The following is a 23585-nucleotide window of genomic DNA, read 5'->3' as shown; positions in this document are numbered from 1 at the left end:
CTTGCACTATGGATGTGAATTGGAGAATCTTTGACATAGAAAATGTACGCTATTAGATGAGAAAATGTGATTTCTCCAAGCAAGTGAATACACAGAAAGAAAATCAGAAAAGATGGCACTGAACTTTGTGGTAAATATGAAGTTAAGACAGGGGTAAAAGAAGAGAAGCTCAGGTCAGAGAGAAACAATGATAGAGGTAGGAGGATAATGAGAGAAGGGTTAAAATCCCAGCTAGAAAAAACTTCCCAAAAGATGAGCATAAAGAAAAGAGGGTTGTGTCCTTTAGAGAAATGGACAAGGGTGATGAGCAAGAAGAAATCAATTTTGGAGAATGGTGGTATTGACACCCTCCACCACAAACTGTTACAAATATTAAGTATAAATAACCAGAGATAGTACTACACTCTATTTTGTCTTGTTTACATATTTTTTCATATCTGATGTTTTATTATTTGTTTTTGGTAGATAGAAGGAATAAATTATTATTGCTTATCCAAATATGTCTGGGCCAAATCCCAGAAATCTGGCCAGAACTTAGGTACTGGCAAAGTCAGAGAACCACAGAATGTCAAAAATGAGAAGGACTTCAAGAGTTCCTCCTGGTTCATTTCATTTTATTTATGGAGAAACTGAGTCTCAGAGTGGTTGAGTGACTTCTACTGCTGAAGGCTCTTGAGATGGGCTTGGAGGTCTGATCTGAAACCAGGTCTGTGCTCTCTCATGTATCTCAATGTGGCTTTGAAACAGCAGGTGCAGTTAACTAAAAACCTTATGCTTCCTTCCGACTTTCATATATCTCAACTTGCAAATTCAATGCTGTATCATGGAAGGATATCCTAGACCAAGTAAAGAGATTTTTAAAAATCCTTAATTGTTGAATCAGAAAACTGAGCCACGTCCAATTTGTTTGGACCCACAATTTTGGTGCCTTGATGCCTCTTTTAAATGTAATGGGGCATAGTTAGGATCAGTAGTATCAGAATAAAATTCATACTTTTTTCTTTAAAGACTTTAAAATTATGACATTTAACTTGTACCACTGAAAAATATTGAAAATAATTGTGGTTGGGATTTTAAGAATAAATTTCTGTGGTTTAGCATAGCATAGGCTGGAGCCACATCTGTGATTTTCTACCTATACTGCCTGTCTTTTTGGCTCCTGATGCATCTTTTTATTCATCAGACAGAAGATTTGATCTAATATGTTGAGGAAAGTAAGCTGACTAACCAAAAATTTTACTGTATCCAGGAACCCGTAGGAAGTGTCGTTTCTAGAGGAAACTGTGAGCTATATATTTTTTTATTATAAAAATATGTGTCTGCCATTTCAAACCACTAAACACTTAGACTAGTGAGAGTTTGGACTGCCCTATACAAGGACCCATACATAGAGTGTGATTGTAGGATCATGTGCTCAGAGATCACAGAGTCTGTGTCTTTGAACTGGTCTATTTTTAACGTCTGTGGGGAGATAAGGCAATTTACCTCACTTCATCAGCGACCTTACTGAAGTGGTAGAAAAAGCTTTTATTTTAGAGTTTAAACTTAACCAAAACTTGTTACTTAAAAGCCAAAAAAAAAAACCAAACTTAAGTACTTTGACACCGTTTTTGTTTTTCAGCTCTATGCGATTCATTTTCATCTAGCAGTACCGCTCCAAAACCCGAATCTCCACGAGAGAGCCATACAGCAATGAACAAGTATTGCAAGGATTGCTTTTGCAATAAAGGTAAACCTGGGAGCTATTGCTTAGAATTTTCAAAAATGTGCAAGTGGTAGGATGGTTCCAGGGGCAGTGCATGACTACATATATCATGTAAATAGACCAGCCAAGAAAACACAGCACATTGCTTTGTTTTTAATCAGGCAGTAACACAACCCATTTTTTTCTGAATATTTTTTGCTGCTTTGTGCTTTTCTTTTTTTAACCCCTTTCTGACTGCAGAGATTATATGTACTCATTGTTGGAAATGTGGAAAATAAAGGAAGTACAAATTCCACTACTCACAGTGCCTTCTGGATTTACTAAAGCTATGACAACACTCTCAGATATGTTAATGAAAGAGACTCTTGATAAAAACTGAATTTTACTTTTTCTTTGCCATTAAATTTGTGTCTAACAGAATAAAGTTAGGGAGAAATTAGCCCTTCCTGCTGTTCTTCAATGTCATTTTACTTACATAGTTGTTATTATTACTAACTAATAATAAGCTTTCTTTCTGAGCACTTAGCATGTGTCAGCTGAATGCTAAGCACTGCACATAAGCGCTCTCTCTTAGTGAAAAACCTAGGAGCCTGGCACTGTCCCCAGTAACTGATTACCAATCATTTAGTGGGAGCTCAGAGTGCTTATATAATTTGCACAAGGCCATGTGGGAGATAGGATTCAACCCCAGCTCTCTGAAATCATCACCACTATCTTAGATGTGAAAGGAATGGAGGGAAGATGCTGATTTATTGAGATTCTCCATTAGGTAAGTAATTGTGCTGGATACTTCACATGCTGATTGTGTTCAATTCTCACAGCCTCACAAGACAAATATCATTGCCACTTACAAATGTGGAAGGAAACTTAGGCTTAGTGGGACTAAATATTTTATTAAAAGTCACACAGCTGATAAGTGGGAGAGCTAGAAAAATGACTTTGCTTTCTCTGTTTCCAAAGCTGTCATTTCTACTTGACCACATGAGAGAAAAAATTTTTTGACATCTCTTTCCCCCATCTGACTTTGTAAGATCAAAATGCGTTGCCCATTTTGGTAAATTTTCACAAGACAATGCACAAATTGGATTGGAAGGCTTTTTCAATGAATGAATGAATCTATAGAATTCTGCTAATCTGGACTGATGTCCAGCTTTGGAGATTTCACCAGAGACTCAGCATAATGTCTAAGGATTGTACTGAATGCATAATCTGATGTCTTAACATTTTAATGTTTAGTCTCAGTTTACAATAAACAAGGAAGAGTAGATTCGACAGTCTAGCTTAAAAGGGATAGCATTTTTTTAAATGTGTGGAGGAATTCAAGCCTATTACTAAAATTTTTCCAAAGTGTTCTCCCACTTATCAATGAAATACTAAATCAAAAAATGAACAGATCTGTTATCACTTAGAATATGTGTTTGCCCATAAAAATAACTTTTTAAAGAAATTATAAATGGCTTAGAAAAATGATACAAGAAACCTAGGTTAGCAGCAGTTATTATAGATTATTTATTTATTCAACAAATATGAGGGAACGGAAGTGTGGTGTATGGGGGAGATGATTGTTTAAATAATGAAGTCAGAGGAGCTCTCCTTGTAAAATGGAAGCTGTAATTCCTGCCTGATAGTGACAATGCAAGCATGTGGGAGAAGTATGCAGAGCTCCACAGGCATACATGAAGCTATGATTTTATTTTATAGTTGAGAAAACAGATGTGATTTAATGGGGTTTCACTCTGTTGCTGCCAATTGGCAAAGCTTAGATTGTATTCAGGTTTTCTGATTCTAGGGTCTGTGATCTTCTCATTTTGCCTGGCAGTTGTGTTGTTTTCTCCGGCTACTGATCACACTTGTACAAATGGACAGATGTTGAAAATACATCCACTGATGGATGAACCTAAAATGAATGCCGATTTTTTATTTTTATAAAAGTTTCTATTTGATGTATTTGTGTTTTGAGAGTATATTTGCTGTTCAATATAATTTTGTGTCTGTTGAATATGTTTAAAAAATTATAATCTCTAAGGATATGAATTAATGTACATTAATGTGTAGCTAATGTTACAGCTCCCTTTCTAGCCACTTGGGTTTTCATGTTGTTTTTAAGAACTGAGTGCAATTATAGGAAACACATTTGGGATGATGTCATAAGTCAGCCCTAAAGGAATAGCTAAAGTCCTGGAAGGAACTTTGTAGAGTCCTGTCAAGACAAATAAGGGTGGCGATTTAGAATAAATAACCAATTATGCAAATACCATTATGGTATAAAAATATTGTTAAATTTGTTGGGAAGAAGTTTTATATATAGCAGTTCTAGTTAATTATTAAATTTATTTTTAAAATCATTCCATTAAGAAAACAGCAGACAAAGAGATTTTAGTATATATAATCAGAGTTAAAGATTACATACAAAGAGTACATTTAGTTATAAGGAAAAAAGTAGTATTCCAATATAATTGGCAAATAATACAATTTCATCAAAGAATAAAAGGTAGAAATATTGAGGAAACAGTAAAAATGTTTCTGGTTGCTAGTAATCATAGAATGTAAATTAAGACAAAATAACTTATTTTTCCACTTAATGAAAGGATATGATTTAGAAAATGTCATGAAAATGGCATTTTTATATCTTGCAAGTGGGAAGACAAATTGATGCAACCCTCTTGAAAAACAATTTGGCAATATGAATCAAGAGCCATGAAAAGGCTTATGCCATTATAATTAGTAAGTTAATTTATAGAAATTTGTTTTTTAAAGGTAAACTAAAATAGCTATTATAATTAGTAAGTCAATTAACAGAAATTTGTTTTTTAAAAGTAAACTAAAATAAGGGAAAACCCTTATTGGGAAAGATGTTCATTTCAATATTGTCTAGAACACAAAAAATATAGGAAGAAAAAGATCTAACAATGAATAAATAAAGTCGTGTTAGGTAAATTAGAGTGGATCTTCATGGTAGAAGATTATGCAACTGATAGAAATGATGATAATAAAATTCACATAGCAACATAGAAATGCCTTAACTAGAATCCTTAGTGAAAAATGAAATAGAATGCAGGCTATTGTCACTATATACAATTAGTGAAATATGAAATAGAATGCAGGCTATTGTCACTATATACAATTATTTAGAGAAGACTGAAAGGAAACATTTAAAGATTTGTAAGTTATTTAGAGATAGTGGGATTATAGATCTTTTATTTTTACTTTCCATATATAATCTTCAATGTTGTTATAATGATTTAACAATGAAAATGTAATTGATAGTGTCTTATTACTATTTCCTTAATTCCAGAATGGCTGTAATGTTGGGAGTAAATATGAAACCTTCTTTTACACACCAGTATTTTCAAGAATGGCATATTCATATGCAGTGTGTGGTAAGTTGCATCATTTCTCTTTGAACTGGGCTGATAATTTTCAAGCTAACAAACCTGTTCTCCCATGAAAGTAAGTTGCCATTAACGACCTTACTCTTACTATACATAAGCAATAGTTAACAAAAAACTATTATTTTGAAATGGCAAATGCTTCCTATACTCAGATGTTTTTATACATTCACAATTCACAAGCAGTCAGCCTGACTAAAGCACTGGGATTTTAAAAATGCATTGAGACAGCATCTTCACATGCCTGGGAGACAATTCAACGCAGAGGTTCAATTGCAGAATGCATGTTTATAAGAAAGGTCACTGATTTTTCACCACTTAGGAAAGCCATGCTACATGTGCCAACAAGATATACTTAAAGGCTTTCATGCCTTGTAAGATAGAGAAAAAGCACTTTCTATCATTCACCTTCTAGATTTTTAAATGCAAATAGCTTGAGTTTAAACTATCTCCAATTTTATAGAAGATTCCACATTTCTGAGCTTTTCTTCTTAAGCCTGCATCTCTTTTTCTGTTCCCCATCTTGATTCATGTTTCTGTCTTCCAGGCATTTTCCTAAGAGAAACACTTAGAAGTTATTCCAGATTCCTTTCTCTCCTTCATTGAGAGACTATCTATTGGCTTTTATCAACTGAACCTCTAAAAAATGCTTCTTGAGTTGAGTCTCTTTCTATACCGGAAATATTGTATTAGCTTTTTGATAGCTTCTTCTAGACTCATCTTTTTCAAACATTATTTTAAAATTTTTAGCTTTTGCCTGGGTGTGGTGGCTCATACCTGTAATTCCAGCACTTTGGGAGGCCGAGGTGGGCAGATCACTAGAGGTCAGGAGTTCCAAACCAGCCTGGCCAACATGGTGAAACTCCATCTCTACTAAAAGTACAAAAATTAGCCAGGTATGGTGGTATGGGCCTGTAATACCAGCTACTTGGGAGACTGAGGCAAGAGAATCACTTGAACCTATGAGGCAGAGAATGCAGTGAGCTGAGATCACATCACTGCACTCCAGCACAGGTGATGAAGGAGACTCCATCTCAAGAAAATAATATATATTTTTTAGCTTTTATATTAAAAAATATTTGGTGATTCTTTACTGTCTGCAGGATAAAGTCCAATTTCTTTTTTTTTTCTTTTTGTTACAACATTATCAATGTAATTAATACCACTGAAATCTACACTTAAAAGTGGTTAAGATGATAAATTTTGTTCTGTATATTTTACCACAATAAAAACACTGGAGAAAAAAAGTACATTTAAAAAAAAGTGGTTCAGTAGCTTGTCTAAAATCACATAGCTATTAAGTACAGACATTATTATTCAAAAAATCCTTGTCAGACCCCAAAACATAGTCCTTTTCTATCATAGTCATGGTTTTCATACTGCTTCATGAACAGTACAGTATTTTATTTGAATAAAGATTCTTTACTGCCCTTTTGTACACTTTTAATATAAAAATGATTAATGCTTACTTCTTACATACTATTTCAGATTTAAACTGTGATCTTGTTTTGTGAAATTTAGCATATCTTCATGTATTTGGAAATTGAAGGATTAGCCCTATAGTGCCTGAATGTTTCTTCTTAGTCATTGCTTCTGTGATCCATATATTTTTTTCCAAATAAAAAGTGATATCTTAAATTGTGACTTAGCAAGCTTCTTGTACATTGGCCTTGCATGTAAATGGAGATAATAGGAAAAGATTTTTCTTCAGAACTATAATTTAAAAAAATTTATCTCTAATTGCTACTCATAAATATCCTTTGAAAAGTTTTTAAAATCACCTATACACTTTAAGTGAATGATGCCAAACTTCAACAGTTAGCTGCTATAATGTAATCTGATCTTAGAATTCATCTAGTGCTTAAATTTTTTCTCATGTCTGGGACTAACTCTTCCAAGCCTTGTCAATAGATCTGGGGCACTTAAACACAGCACTCTTTATTACACTTTGAGGATCCTGTGACTCTCTGGTATCTCCCCAAAAGTTGATTGTTTTAAAAATATATTGGTAAGTGGTCACCCACATTTTAACTCTTGTTTCTTTATTTTTTCACCTCTTCCTCATGCACTTCATACCTAGGCACAGTCCACTGTTTTCATTTCTTTAATTCCAAGAGGCCTTTGCTTGATTCCATGCCCTTGTATTAAAATATTTTCTGTGGTACATGACATATAACCATTATCTGCTCATATATGTTTCCTTACATTATGAGTCACTCAGAACAGGGACTATGTCTTGTTTATCACTGTATACCAATCATCTAGCAGAGGATAAAGAGTCTAGATACATTAATTAAGTGAGTAAATGATTAATCTGATAGTGTAGAATGCAGATTAAGTTAATGTGACCCTCCAAAAAGATGAGTCTTTGGTTTTCATAGGTGTGGAGTTTTGGATGGGGAGATGCTGGGAAGGGGAGAGACTATAGACTTGTCTCAGACTTGACCTGGAAGCAGGGCTTTGACTGTTCACAAGCAGTTCTAACTAAAGCTAGAAAGAACAGAGCTAAACTGGGAATATGGTAGGAGCTGCATTCAAGGTCAGGAGTTAAAGATTAAGTCAAGATTATAACTAAATATGATTAGAGGAACAGAGACCTTGTGTCCTATTTCCTGGAACCTCCCATAGATAGCTTTTCTTGATGCAGATGGGCCAAATTTATATGTTCTGCTAAGAACCTGAAATAGAATCTGTAATTACTGATAGAAGTAGAACCCCGCAGTTTGACAGGTAGCAGAGTTGAGGGCAGGGCTGGCTTTTGCTCTTGAATATTAAGAAACTTAACAAACACATACATGCATTGACAACTAGCAGTGGATCAAATGACATTCCAGTTAGAAGAAACAGAATGTACAAAGCCTCAAAGATGTGAAAGTGTGTATCACGTTTGAGAGATTTTCAATACTTTCAATTGGTGTGAAGATACCCTGTGAGGGAGCAATAGAAATGGATTAGTGACTTTTGGGAAAGGGTGAAAGACCCAAGGTGACCCCCATGGTCCTTGCCTCCTGGTGTTCACATGTAATTCTCTCTCTTTAAGTATGGGCAAAAACAGTGACTGCATTCTAATTAACAGAATATTGAATTGTGCTGATATATTACTCCTATGATTATACTACATCCTATAATACTCCATGTTTGTAGCAGACTCACTCCCTGTCTCCTCTTGCTGGTTTTGAGAAATTAAGTTGCCATGCCTTCTGTAGCCACAAGAAGCTGAATGCTGCCAACAACCACTTATAAGCAGGGAAGCAGATTCTACTCTGACTGAGCCTCCCTGTTGTAATCACCTCCATTTGAGTGCAGGCAGGACCTCTTACTTGATTCTAACCAATAAAATGGGACAAAGGTGATGGAATATCACTCCTATAATTTCATTATGTTACATTAGTCTGCCTTGCTAGCATACTGTCTCTCTGCCTTTTTATTTTTAAACAATTGTAAGCCTCCATGGATCCTATAGCTACAGGAAGGTGAAAATTAATGCTTCCAATAACAGCATGAGCAGGGAAATGTATCCTTCCCTAGTTGAGCTTGCAGATGAGAACCTAGCTCAGGCCAGGTCTTCGTGCTGTAGTAATTTGTTACTCAGCAACAGATAACTGATACAATAGCAGGAAGCAGAAGCCCCTGATAATCTCCACTTTAATCTCCAGCAATCTATGTAAACAGTTAAATTATTTTTCAAGGGGGAGACAATTATGTTTTACTTTATCAAGATTTGTCAAAGCCTCATCAAGTATTTTATTAATTTTCTATTAGTTTGAAGAAGTAAAAGATTATTAAAGCCAGTTTTACAGATTAATCTTCTACTTTCTTTTTTCTTTTGCCCTTTTATATGTGCTGATCTTTATCTCCCATATAAGCTATGTCCAAAGCCAACTCTCCTTGTCTAGTTTGAGGTGAAATGCCTTTTACTACCATCAGCTGCTTTTAGATCATCCTGATAGCTCATTTTTATTTTAAAAATAATTTTCTCACTTTATAAATATGTGGCACCTTTTAAGTGAATTCCAACTATCTCTGAACATGCCACATAGGTGAATATTAATTAGAATATTATATGCATTTATTATCTAGTTTACTTTTGGAAATAAATTGTAAAGGAAAACTATGGAAAAATATGCTTACTCTAGACATTCTCTACAATGATTTATGACAGATGAAAGAAACAATAAAGGATGCTAACAAAGCAATTTCTTTGGACAATCTGAACCTGGTAGGTTTGATACATTTTAATTGCAAAATAAATGACAAATGATGGTGCATTATGATGATTTTTTTCTTTATCAGTATGCTTGCTAATCTTTACATATTATAATTACTCATCTCTATTTTTATGTATGTCTGTGCCATGGTATATTTTCTTGACTAGTTTTTAAGTCAGTAGGAACTATATTGTGGGATGCAAAATTTAAGTTTAGGAAGACTTAAGTAAGTTAAAGAATGTTTGTAACCAATAAACTTGTTTTATAGATGATTCACTTCTGCACATCATCTCCATAAAATGTGCCTTATCAAAAATAACTTCACTTTCAGAGAAATATGTTGATAAAATGTGGCATTAATATTATTAATGACCTTCCATCAAATGGTATATGCAGTTTACTGAAAAGAAAAGCAGAGCTAATGGTAATAGATGTAAATGCATGAAGAAGATAATTGTAGTTCTATAGCTGGAGAAGCCTGGAAGATACCTGTTCCAACTTTCTCATTTTATAGTTGAGGACACTGAAATTCAGAAAACTGATTGGTTAAAGTTATGTCTAAGTTTAGATCATGTGAATGGCTCCTCTGGGTTTCCAGTGCACAATCTGCATGGCTGTACGATTAGCACAACCCTATTTGATTTCATTCCATTTCTTTGAAGTTTAAAGATTAACTACTTTTTTTTGGATGACCTTTGTGTTTTCCAAGATGTGTATACCATGTTAGAGCTCTTGTGTGGAATTCATGCAAAGAAATCAAAAGAACCATTTATGATTTGAACTATGGTCTCAGACTAAATCCTTCTCACATTTGTACTTTAATTTTTAGAGGGGCCATCATCAAATCTATTACAGATGTAAATGAGCAGTTTGAAGAGAATAAAGATCATAAAGAGGTAAATGCAATCTTTGTGTTATTTATTTTTTCTAAAACAAAAAAATGGGATACATGGGCAGAATGTGCAGGTTTGTTACATAGGTATACATGTATCGTGGTGGTTTGCTGCACCTCTTGACCTGTACTTTAAGTTCCCTCCCCTTATCCCTCACCCCACTCATCCCCCTCACAGGCCTGGTGTGTGTTGTTTCCCTCTTTGCATCAATGTGTTCTCAATGTTCAACTCCTACTTATGAGTGAGAGCATTCAGTATTTGGTTTTCTATTTCTGTGTTAGTTTGCTGAGGATAATGGCTTCCAGTTTCATCCATGCCCCTAAAGTACATGATCTCATTTCTTTTTTTGGCTGAATTGTATTCCATGGTGTGTATGTACCACATTTTCTTTATCCAATCTATCATTGATGGGCATTTGGGTTGCTTCTATGTCTTTGCTATTGTAAATAGTGCTACAATAAACATACGTGTGCATGTGTCTTTACAGTAGAATGATTTATATTCCTTTGGGTATATACCCAGTGATGAGATTGTTGGGTCAAATGATATTTCTGGTTCTAGGTCCTTGAGAAATTGCCTTAATGTCTTCCACAATGGTTGATCTAATTATATTCCCACAAACAGTCTAAAAACATTCCTGTTTCTTCATAGCCTCACCAGCATCTATTGTTTTCTGACTTTTTAATAATCACTATTGTGACTGGCATGGGATGGTATCTCATTGTGTTTTTGATCTGCATTTCTTTGATGATCAGTGATGTTGATCATTTTTTCATGTTTAATGGTTGTGTAAATGGCTTCTTTTGAGAAGTGTCTGTTCATATCTTTTGCCCAATTTTTGATAGGGTTTTTTTTTCTTGTAAATATGTTTAAATTCTTTGTAAATTCTGGATATTAGACCTTTGTCAGATGAGTAAATAGCAAACATTTTATCCCATTCTGTAGGTTGCCAGTTCACTCTGATGATAGTTCCTTTTGCTGTGGAGAAGATCTTTAGTTTGATTAGATCCCATTTGTCAATTTTGGTGTTCGTCACAATTGTTTTTGGAATTTTTGCCATGAAGTCTGCCTGTGCCTGTGTTGTGAACAGTATTGCCTAGGTTTTCTTCCAGGGTTTTTATGCTTTGGGGTTTTACATTTAAGTCTTTAATCCATCTTGACTTAATTTTTGTATAAGGTGTAAGGAAGGGGTTCAGTTTCAGTTTTTGCATATGACTAACCAGTTTTCATAGCACCATTTACTTCAGAGGAGAGGCAGGTTTGTTGAAGATCAGATGGTTGTAGACATGTGGTATTATTTCTAAGATCTCTGTTCTGTTCCATTGGTCTATATGTCTGTTTTGGTATCAGTACCATGCTGTTTTTGTTACTATAGACCTGTAGTATAGATTGAAGTCAGGTAGCATGATGGCTCCGATTTGTTCTTTTTGCTTAGAATTGTATTGGCTATGTGTTCTCATTGTTCAACACCCAGCTATGAGTGAGAACATGCAGTGTTTGATTTTCTGCTCTTGTGTTAGTTTGCTGAGAATGGAGCACTATACACTGGGGTCCACTGGGGGGAAATGAGGGAGGGACGGTGGGGAGGGGAGGTGGGAAGAGATAGCATAGGGAGAAATGACAGATACAGGTGAGGGGAAGGAAGGCAGCAAACCACACTGCCATGTGTGTACCTATGCAACAATCTTGCATGTCCTTTACACGTACCCCAAAACCTAAAATGCAATAAAAAAAAAAAGAATTGTATTGGCTATACGTGCTCTTTTTTGGTTCCATATGAAATTTAAAATAGTTTTTTTTTTTCTGATTCTGTGAAGAATCTCAATAATAATTTGATGGGAATAGCATTGAATCTATAAATTACTTTGGGCACTATGGCCATTTTCATGATGTTGATTCTTCCTATCCATGAGCATGGAATATTTTTTCATTTGTTTGTGTCTTCTCTTATTTCCTTGAGCAGTGGTATGTAGTTCTCCTTGAAGAGTTCCTTCACATCCCTTGTAAGTTGTATTCTTAGGTATTTTATTCTCCCTGTAGCAATTGTGAATGGGAATTCATTTATGATTTGGCTATCTGCTTGTCTATTATTGGTGTATAGGAATACTTGTGATTTTTGCACATTGATTTTGTTCTGAGACTTTGCTGAAGATGCTTATGAGTTCAAAAATTTTTGGGCTAAGATGATGAGGTTTTCCTTTTTATAATTTTACTTTAAGTTATGGGGTACACGTGCAGATTTTGTAGGATTGTTACATAGGTATACACATGCCATATTGGTTTGCTGCCTCCATTCTGCCTTCACCTACATTAGGTATTTCTCCTATTGTTATCCCTCCCCAATCTCCCCACTCCCTGCTATACCTCCCCTAGCCTCCTACCCACCAACAGATCAGTGTATAATGTTCCCCTCCCTGTGTCCACGTTTTCTCATTGTTCAACACCCACTTGTGAGTGAGAACATGTGATGTTTGGTTTTCTGTTTTTGTGTCAGTTTGCTGAGAATGATCATTTTCAGATTCATCCATGTCCCTACAAAGGACATGAACTCATTCTCTTTTATGGCTGAATAGTATTCCATGGTGTATATGTGCCACATTTTCTTTATCCAGTCTTTGATTGATGAGCATTTGGGTTGGTTCCAGGTCTTTGCTATTGTAAACAGTGTCTCAATGAACATACATGTGCATGTGTCTTTATAATAGAACAATTTATAATCCTTTGGGTATATACCCAGTAATGAGATTGCTGGGTCAAATGGTATTTCTAATTCTAGATCTTTGAGGAATCACCACACTGTCTTCCACAATGGTTGAACTAATTTATATTCCCACTGACAGTGTAAAAGCATTCCTATTTCTCCACATCCTCTCCAGCATCTGTTGTCTCCAGATTTTTAAATAATTGCCATTCTAACTGGCATGAGATGGTATCTCAATGTGGTTTTGATTTGCATTTCTCTAATGACCAGTGATGATGAGCATTTTTTCATATGTTTGTTGGCCACATAAATGTCTTCTTTTGAAAAATGTTTGTTCATATCCTTTGCCCACTTTTTGATGGGGTTGTTTGTTGTTTCCTTGTAAATTTGTTTAGGTTCTTGATAGATTCTGTATATTAGCCCTTTGTCAGGTGGGTAGATTGCAAAAAAATTTTTTCCCATTCTGTTGGTTGCCAGTTCACTCTTATGCTTGTTTCTTTTACCTGGAGTTAATTTTTGTATAAGGTGTAAGGAAGGGGTCCAGGTTTAGCTTTCTGCACATGGTTAGCCAGTTTTTCCAACACCATTTATTAAACAGGGAATCCTTTCCCCATTGCTTGTTTTTGTCAGGTTTGTCAAAGATCAGATGATTATAGTTGTGTGGCATTACTTAGGGGCCTCTGTTCTGTTCCATTGATCTATATGTCTGTTTTGGTACCAGTACCATGGTGTTTTGATTACTGCAGCCTTGTAGCATAGTTTGAAGTCAGGTAGCATGATACCTCCAGCTTTGTTCTTTTTGCTTAGGATTGTCTTGGCTATGCAGGCTCTCTTTTGGTTCCATATGAAGTTTAAGGTGTTTTTTTCCAGTTCTTTGAAGAAGGTCAGTGGTAGCTTGATGGGTATAGCATTGAATCTATAAATTACTTTGGGCAGTATGGCCATTTTCATGATATTGATTCTTCCTAACCATCAGCATGGAAAGTTTCTCCATCTTTTTATGTTCTCTCTTATTTCCTTGAGCAGTGGTTTGTAGTTCCTTGAGGAGGTCCTTCACATCCTTTGTTAGTTGTATTCCTAGGTATTTCATTCTCTTTGTAGCATTTGGGAATGGGAGTTCACTCATAATTTGGCTTTCTGTTGTTGGTGTATAGGAATAATTGTGATTTTTGCACATTGATTTTGTATCCTGAGAGTTTTCTGAAATTGAGAAGTCTACTTCTATCAACTCATCCTTCTGATCCTCCATCCAATTCTGTGCTCTTGATGGACAGACATTGCAATCATTTGGAGGAAAAGAAGCACTCTAGCCTTTATGGTTTTCAACACTTTTTCATCGATTCTTTCTCATCTTCATGAGTTTCTCTAGTTTCAGCCTTTGAAGCTGCTGACCCTTGAATTGAGTTTTTGTCAGGGCCTTTTTGTTGTTGATGCTGTTGTTGCTTTCTGCTTTTTTGTGTTGCTTTCAATAGTCTGGTCCCTCTTCTGTAAGGCTGCTGCAATTTGCTGGGTTTTCACTTCAGTTTCTATTTATCTGGTCAGACTATAACACTCATTCTCATTTTTTTTTTTTTTACTTATTCCTGTGTCCAGAGATGTCACTTAAGGAGGCTGGAGAGCAGCAAAGATGGATGGGTGACTCCTCCTTCTTCTGGAACCTCTGAGATGCCATTAGTCAATAATGTGCTTATAATAAGTGGCCAATTTGCTATATGATCCAAAATTTTGAAGATTTCAGGGACAGAAATTTGTGTGTGCATGTGTGTTTGTGTGTGTATGTGGTTATATAATGGGTTTAAAAAATTTTTACTTTAAGTTCTGGGATACATGTGCTGAACATGCAGGTTTGTTACATAGGTATACATGTGCCGTGGTGGTTTGCTGCAACTATCAACCCATCATCTAGATTTTAAGCCCTGCATGCATTAGGTATTTGTCCTAATGCTCTCCCACTGCTTGCCCCTCACCCCTGACAGGCCCTGGTGTATGATGTTTCCCTCCCTGTGTCCATGTGTTCTCATTGTTTAACTCCCACTTATTAGTGAGAACATGTAGTGTTTGGTTTCTGTGCCAATGTTAGTTTGCTGAGGATAATGGTTTCCAGCTTCATCCATGTCCCTGCAAAGGATGTGAACTTATTGTATTTTACGGCTGCATAGTATTCCATGGTGTATATGTGCCACATTTTTTTTTTATCCAGTCTATCATTGATGAGCGTTTGGGTTGGTTCTAACTCTTTGCTCTTGTGCATAGTGCTGCAATAAACATACGTATTCATATGCCTTTATAGTAGAATGATTTATAATCCTTTGGCTATCTGCTCAGTAATGGGTAACTTGAGAGTCATCAGCATTTGAAGATATTGAAAGGTATAGTCCTGGATTAGGTCATTAATAGAGAATGGAGAAGAAAAGGGAATTTAGGATAAGCTCTAAGGTAAACCAATGTTCAGAATTTGAACACAGTAAAAGGAATAAGTAAAAAAAAATGAGAATGAGTGTTATAGTCTGACTAGTTCTTCTTGCCTGCTGCTCAGAAAAACACCAATATACTGAGAACAACAGGTATCACAGCAGAGAACCAGTTTAGTAATCACAGGGCAGCTGCACGAGGAGAATGAGAAATATTTGTCAAATCTGCCTCTCCAATAATTAATAGGCTAGAGTTTTTAAGGATACACTGGTGGGCAGGAGGCTGGGAAACTGAATCAGTTGATTGGCTGAGGATATAACTGCAGGCATGTTGAAGCTGCAGCTGGGTCAGTTCCCAGCCAGAGGTCACAGGACCAGTTGAATCAGTTCTTTGGTATGGGTGGAATCTCTTGGTCTGCCAAAATGATAACTCTGAAAAATATATTAAAAACCAGACCTTTAGGTCTCACAATAGTGATTTCTCTATAAGAGCAGCCGGAGAAGTTACACATCTTGTGACCTCTGGGGCAGTAAGCAACTATAATAAAGTAAGCTAAGCAAAGCAAGCAGTGGATGGCTATCGTTTTACATGCTTATTCTTTAGCAAAGTTTAGACCCCTACCATAACTCTAACACTGTGGCCTTTTACTAGTACTTACAAATGTGGTTTTAATCTTTGAACAAGGAGGAGGTAAGTTCAAGGAAAGGCCTCTCCACAAGGATCAGCACAAGCATTTTAGCCTGTGCTCAATTTTCCTTACTGCTGTGATTTTTGCAAAGCTGATTTTAGAAGCAGATAAGAAGGTAGGAAGAAATGGAGAAATTCAGTTTCAGGAATATGTAATGAAAGGTGAATCTTCTTTCTACTCTATATTTCCAGTCTTCTCCCTAGTGGTAGTTTCTGATGTATCCTTCCAGGAGATATAAGATGTATTCTTCCACGAGGTATAAGCTGATAGTTTATATAAGACAATTTATATTTTAAAAAAGATATTCAAATCCAAATAGGAATATGCAATAATATTATTTTGTGACTTTGAAGTTCATCTTGATGATCTTACCATATATTAACACATTGACCTCTTCCTTACTGTGACTTCATTGTACTTGAAGCTTATCTTCAAAGTCTAAGCAACTTTCTGCTATTCAGATGAGACTTATAAAAATATTCTTCTATATAGAATATTCACACACACACACACACACACACATACACACACACACACACACACACACATGGGGTGGGGGGGGAGAGAGAAAGAGAGAGAGAGAGAGAAAGAAAGAATAAAAAGCCATCTAAAACGAAACACTCTAATTTGAGTTAATGAGACTTGGAACATCAGATTTGACCCTAATTTTGAGATTTAATAATTGCCAGAACTGAGAATGGTAGAAAACTAAAAAGAATGTTATTATTAATCTCAAGAAGAAAGAAATCTGGAAAAATTAGAAAAAATTTCACTTATGTAGTTTTCATGCATTGAAAATATTAGAATTAAATGAATGGCCTCTGACAATACAGTGGTATGTAGAGTTATTGAAACTATCCAATCATAAACTCTGGCTGCTGAAATCCTTGCTCCAATTAAGTAAATAAAACAGGTTATTGAGGTTTTATGGAGTTATAAGTAGAAAAATTCAACATGCTCTTTTCTAAACAAGTTAGTAATTAGCAGGTCTAACTAATTTCTTCTGTATGTCTATATGTCTGAGCAGCTGGGTTTTTTACTGAAGTGAATCAATCAGCTTTATAAAATAACTAATCACTGGATGTTTACACTACCATCAGATTATTTGGATTCATTTATTAGATTGCTTGTAATAGTAAAACAACTTTTTATACTACAGAAATAGACTTTGAATAATAAGAATAATATAATTGCTGTAACAAACATACAACATTAAACAGCAGTGACTTTGAGATAAAAATTTCTCATACTTTTGTTCACTTAGTGATCATTGCATTCAAGTATCATTAATGAAGTGTTAGAAACTCACATAGTATAGTTGAATGTTATCTTTTTTCTTTTATAGGTTTGTAAAAATATGTCCAATTCATAAGTGTTTCTTGAATGTTATGCACTTCAAAAGTCCTAAAATGACTGCTTTCTATGACAAGTAAGTGCTAGAACAGATGACACAAATTTAATCTACTTTAAAAAATGTATCGTTTTAGTAAAACAGGCTTTTTTTTTTTCATTATATTAGTATAAATATGCATGAACACAAAGCCCTGTGAATCAACCTGAGAACCTGGGAGTAAAGAAGACTGAGGCCTGGGCAGCTATATCACATCTGTGTTCTTTTAATGTAAAATCACATTCCAAATCCACAAAAAGTCCACTCCATGAATTGCAGCCTATATTTTCCCTGGAAGGACTAATTTTGATCTGATGCACAAGACTCTATGGCTTCAGGCTTTGGCTTACTCCTGTTTTTCCTCCCTTCATCTGGTCAAGCTTGTGTGTTTCGTCATGATCATTATCCTCAAAGTCCTTATCCTTATACTTTTTCTACCTATCTTCTGCTGGTAGGAATATTTAAAAAGCATGATCTCTATGATTCTTTCAGGTCAGGGTGAGTCTTTGTCCACTTATCATAGGGAAGAAGGGCTCCTCTTAGGGTGTTATTTGTTTTTCTCAGAGATTCCCACATACCCAGATTTTTCCGACCAAGCTGAGGGTAATCACTTTTTCAGAATTTTGTCTGGGTTAATAAGATGGCAAAATATAAGGTCACCGACTTTAGTTTCTTTCACAGAAATATTGATTAGCAACTAACTACAGACAAGAATGCCTTTGTGAAAAGTACCAGAACCCAGGCTGGGCGCGGTGGCTCAAGCCTGTAATCCCAGCACTTTGGGAGGCCGAGGCGGGTGGATCATGAGGTCAAGAGATCGAGACCATCCAGGTCAACATGGTGAAACCCCGTCTCTACTAAAAATACAAAAAATTAGCTGGGCATGGTGGAACGTGCCTGTAATTCCAGCTACTCAGAAGACTGAGGCAGGAGAATTGCCTGAACCCAGGAGGCGGAGGTTGTGGTGAGCTGAGATTGCGCCATTGCACTCCAGCCTGGGTAACAAGAGTAAAACTCTGTCTCAAAAAAAAAAAAAAAAATACCAGAACCCAAGAGGAGGTTGTGGGGAGAAGGGTCAGGGGAGGTGAGACTGAACCACTCCCTTGGAGTACAAAAGCTAAGAAAAGTTACATTACAAGGGTTAGATAAGTGGCTTCATTTTGACCATGTTGCCCCTCTCACAGGCTGGCAGAGTGCCACTCCAAGACGGACCCTTGGGGCTTATGGATTCTCCAGTGAGAAAAAAAGAGCCTGAGGTAGTCAGCTTCCCTAGCATTTTAGAGTGCTTCCCAGGAGGCCCACTTATATCTCACTTCAGGGGAACATTGGAGGAATTCACATGGCTAGAACACAAGGGGTGAGCTAAGTATAAAAAAAGGGAGGCAGAGCTTAGAGCTATCAGCAGACAAATCTTGGTGCTGGCACTAGATCCCTGCCAGCAGCCTTGACTAACTAGAGAGAACAGCCACTGGCTCTGTCCACCCACAGAACTAAACCAGTTGCCCCAACTGGCCAACAAGGATGGTCAGAACTCTGCCCAGCTGAGATTGCTGTCAATTGTCTGGCCAGGCCACAGAGCCTAGACTATGACCAAACTGACTAGCAGAGCACAGCCTATAGCCCTGCCTGAAAAAGAAGCCTGGTTAGTGACCCTTCCCATCCATGGAAGAGTTCGTAGCCCTACGTAGGCAAGGGACCTAACCAGTTACCTTGCCCAACTTTGAGGCACAGACTATGGCCATGCCCAATTGCAGAGTCCAGCCAGTCACCCTGCTTGACCATAGAGCATAGCTAGTAGACTCACCTGACCAAGGACTCCAGCCAGTAGCCCTGAGTTGATCTCATAACACAGGCACTGGCCATGCCCAACCAGAGACGCTGGCAGCAAGCCAGTCAGTGGGAATGTAAAGCAGTGCAGTCATTATAAAAAAACAGTATAAAGTTTTCTCAAAAAATTAAAAATAGGCCTATCATTCATTTGATTCAGCAATTCTATCTCTGGATATATATCTGAAAGAAATAAAATTAGTCTCTGGAAAAGATATCTGCATCCCCATGTTCATTGTAGCATTATCCACAATGGCCAAGACATGGAATCAACCTAAGCATCCACTGATGGAGGAATGGGCAAAAAAAATTTGTGTGTGTGTGTGTGTGGGGGGTGTGTGTGTGTGTGTGTGTGTGTATGTACGTATATATATATATGTGTATATATATGTGTGTGTGTATATATATACACATAGCATATATATATATATATACATATATACACACATACAATATGTGTACATACACACACACATATTGCCGTCAGTAGTCTGGCCTATACACACACACACATACACACACACACACACATACACATACACACACATTTACAAAGGAAAACTCTTCAACCGTATTTCCCCACAAAAAAAGGGAAATTCTGTCATTTACAACAATGCAGATGGACCTGGAAGATATACTAAGTGAAATAAGCCAGACAGATTAGAGACTTTAGGCCCATAGTCACCTTGTATTTTCCTAGCGTATAACAGGGAACAGGCAGAATGTACATCCTACTAATTTGTTTATAGCATGTTTGATAGAGTTAATTTCGGCACACAGAACAAACTTTTTGTAGAAAGTGAATTATCAGGGTGTTGTCAGATCTCAGCATAGTTTCCCCAGAGATTTAGGAAGATTAGAAGCACTTCTTCCCATGCTCATTTTTTAGGATGGTTAAATTTTTAATCCCCTGAATTGCAAAGGAAGAATTTTGTGCATTGTATTTGAATCAGAAGGAATACTATATGCTAAATATTAAATACTTATATATGATTCCTCTCCAAAATACATAGAAAAAGCTTTTCCTAAATCACATAATATTTTTTCTCAACATGAGCAATCATGTGTGCATTGACCAAACAAAAAGGTATAGTGCTCATCTGCTGTGTGTCTGGCTTTGAGTAATCACAGGTTAGATAAACCCTGCTCTCAAAGAGCTTAGGTCTAGTGAGAGAAGAAAATAAATACAAATTATGTGAATTTGCAACCTGATTTGATGAATTGGGTTAAAAAAAATCATGTAGATACTGTCTCAGTCTGTTTAGTGTTGCTGTAAAGGATTACCTGAGGCTGGTTAATTTACAAAGAAAAGAGGTTAGCTGGGTGTGGTGGCTCACACCTGTAATCCCAACACTTTGGGAGGCCAAGGAAGGAGGATTATTTGAGCCCAGGAGTTTGAGACCAGCCTGGGCAATATAGTGAGACCTCATTTTCACTAAAAAGAAAAATTTATAGGCATGGTATCACATGCCTGTAGTCCTAGCTACTCAGAAGGCTGAGATGTGAGGATAACTTCAGCCCAAGAGTTTGAGGTTGCAGTGAGTTATGAGTAGCCCACTGCACTCCACCTTGGGCCACAGAGAAGAAAAGAGGTTGCTTGGATCATGGTTCTGAAGGCTGTGGAAGAAGCATGGTACCAGCATCTGTTTGTGATGAGGGCTTCAGGCTGCTTCCACTTGTGACAGAAGGCAAAGGCGAGCACGCATGTTTGGAGATCACATGGCAAGAGGAAGCAAGAGGCATGGGGAGGTGCCAGGCTCTTTTTTAACAACCATCATTTGCAGGAACTAATAGAATGAAAACTCACTCCTTATGATGAGGAAGGCACTGAGTCATTCATGAGGGATTTGCCCCCAGTGACCCAAACACCTTCTGATAGGGATTCTTTTCCAGCATTGGGTATCAAAGTTCAACATGAGTTTTGGGAGACAAACATGAAAACTACAGCCAATATATTCTGCAGAACTTGGTGATTATTGATAATGGAGTTGGAAGTTCAGAGAAGTCTTTACATTTATTCCCTACAGATTGGAGGAACAGATTGCTGATTGTTTTTTAAAAGCAAAATGTTTTTGAAATTTTGCCTGAAATGCAAATGGAAATTTTGCATGAAATTTTTGGGCTTCAGAGATATAAAAAAACATAAATATTTGGCAACCTAAGTGTCTAATGTTGTGTGGTTAGAAATTTTTAAATGTCTCCTTAGTATGCACTTAAAGTAAAAGATTCACACTAACTATTCTAATGCAATACTCTCATTAAATTTAACAGCTTTTTCTGCTATTTAGCTACTATTTTTCCCTTCCTCTTTAAAAATGAATGTTACATGTATGAAATACTAGGAATATATGCTAAGATGTAGCCATAAATGGTATAATCTAGAGTTGTTAAAATGTGTTTTACCTAAATAGTTGTTCCAAGGAAAAAGTTAACTATAATATTTATTGAACTGGGAAAAATTGCTATGCTTACTGTAACCTAATATCTTTTCAAGATTGTATTCCTAATGTCAAGATTTTTGCAATAAAAATTAAAAGTCTGTATTGTTGTTTTTAAAACAAGTGCTTTTCCATTCCACTTTCATTATATTTCATTTTCCATTCATATAGGCTGCTAATTCCACTTTCTATGAAAAAACAAAGTACTGCTTCATCTTTCTATTGATGGCAGTCTTTGTTCTCTGCGGCTTGCTTGGAACCAGGCTCTGCATTCATGTTTTTAGATGTGTGATCTGGGATATAATGAAATAAGGAAACAGAAACATGCAGAAGCATTACTTTCTCATTACTTGCCTCCTTCTAGCATCACTTGAAGGATGTCAGAGCATGCCTCATTTGTGGGCATCAGCCCTGTATGCTTTCTTTGAGAGAGGAAGGATGGTTATCTGAGGTCAGCCACACGTTACCAAATATTCCAAGTCTACCTACAGTTGGTATGAGGAGAGAGAATTGCGTGGAATGTTACCTACACATTTACCAGGTCCTGTAGGTATTTGCGGAAGTGCAAACCTGCAAAACGCTGCACTGCACAGATTTCTTTTGTAACTGCCCAAGAAGTTCTTCCTGCCTTCTGCACAAAGACCATGGCATTGAAGTAAAAAAAGAGTTTAATAGACATGAGGCCAGCCATGTCACATGAGAGATGGAGTTAGTACTCAAAACAGTCTCATCCAAAGCTTGTAGATTAGGGGTTTTACAAAGGCAGTTTGGGGTAATGGGTGAGAGTGGCTAGGCTTGCTGTTGTTTGGTTGTGGCAGAGATAAAATCATTGTGGTTCTGTGAAGCTGTCCTGTGCACTGAGTTGCTTCTGGGTGGAGCCACAGGAATGAGGTTGGCATGTCCAAGTGGAAGCATCCAGGTAGAACCATGGATGTCAGACATGCAAAAAAAAAAAAAAAAAAAAAAATCCCTGAAAAGGTATCTCAAAAGGCCTATCTGTGTGCTTACTTCGACAGCATATATACTAAAATTGGGACGATACAGAGAAGCATGGCCCCTTAGCAAGGATGACACACAGATTTGTGAAGCATTCCATATTTTTAAATAAAATATTTATAAAATACATTAAAAACAAGGGGGCCAATGTGTAACAGTGCTGTTATCTGCAGGAATGGCTGGCAAACTATGTCCATACCTTCACGGAATTCAGATTCCTCTCCTCCCCGAGCCTGATGGCCTTGCATTATCTTTACAAAGGTAGACGAGTTTGGGGGAAAGCCTGTTATCATTTAAACTATAAACTAAACGTCTCCCAAAGTCAGTGTACTAGTCTGTTTTCACACTGCTGTAAGGAAATACCTGAGGCTGGGTAATTTATAAAAGAAAGAGGCTTAATTGACTCATAATTCCTCCTGGCTGGGGAGGCCTCAGGAAACTTAAAATCATGGCAGAATGTGAAGGAGAAGCAAAGACACGTCTTACACAGTAGCAGGTGACAGAGAACTGCACAAAGTGGAAAGAGTCCCTCACGTATCAAACAACTAGATTTTGTGAGAACTCTCTCACCATTGTGAGAACCACATTGGGGAAACTGCTCCCATCATCCAGTCACCTCCCACCAGCTTTCACCTTCAATACCCTGGGGTTTACGGGGATTACAATTCAAGATGAGAGAGTTAAGTGGGGACCCAGAGCCAAACCATATCAGTCAGTTTAGCCTAAGCCCAGGAATAATTAAGGGAAAGGCAAGATAGGGGGTGGATTAAATCATACCTGTTTTACTGCCATAATTTTTTCACTGATCTAATTTTTACAAAAGCAGTTTCACTTTCAACCCAATACATAGGCATCAGAAAAAATGTGCAGGTACAAAAATCTCAGACTTCTGTTCTCCAGCCTAGGAATCTGCCTCTGACATTGGCACCAATTCAATT

At 36.7% G+C, this 23585-nt stretch overlaps 1 long non-coding RNA gene and 1 other non-coding gene across 2 annotated transcripts; both read left to right on the top strand.

The window, feature by feature from the left end:
- Positions 1-1430: 1430 nt before the first annotated feature.
- LOC141580059 (uncharacterized) lies at positions 1431-11686 on the top strand. The gene is made up of 4 exons (XR_012512054.1): positions 1431-1514; positions 1622-1729; positions 5001-5085; positions 10132-11686. It is a non-coding gene; the product is annotated as an uncharacterized LOC141580059 (long non-coding RNA).
- Positions 11687-22651: 10965 nt separating this feature from the next.
- On the top strand, positions 22652-22753 carry LOC120365443 (U6 spliceosomal RNA). Its single transcript, XR_005580384.1, has one exon. It is a non-coding gene; the product is annotated as a U6 spliceosomal RNA (small nuclear RNA).
- Positions 22754-23585: the final 832 nt, after the last annotated feature.

Source organism: Saimiri boliviensis, chromosome 10 (genome assembly GCF_048565385.1).
Source record: "Saimiri boliviensis isolate mSaiBol1 chromosome 10, mSaiBol1.pri, whole genome shotgun sequence".
NCBI classification, from domain to species: Eukaryota; Metazoa; Chordata; class Mammalia; order Primates; family Cebidae; genus Saimiri; species Saimiri boliviensis.
Note: the sequence above shows the minus strand (reverse complement) of the source record. Positions and strands in the feature narration are given on the sequence as shown.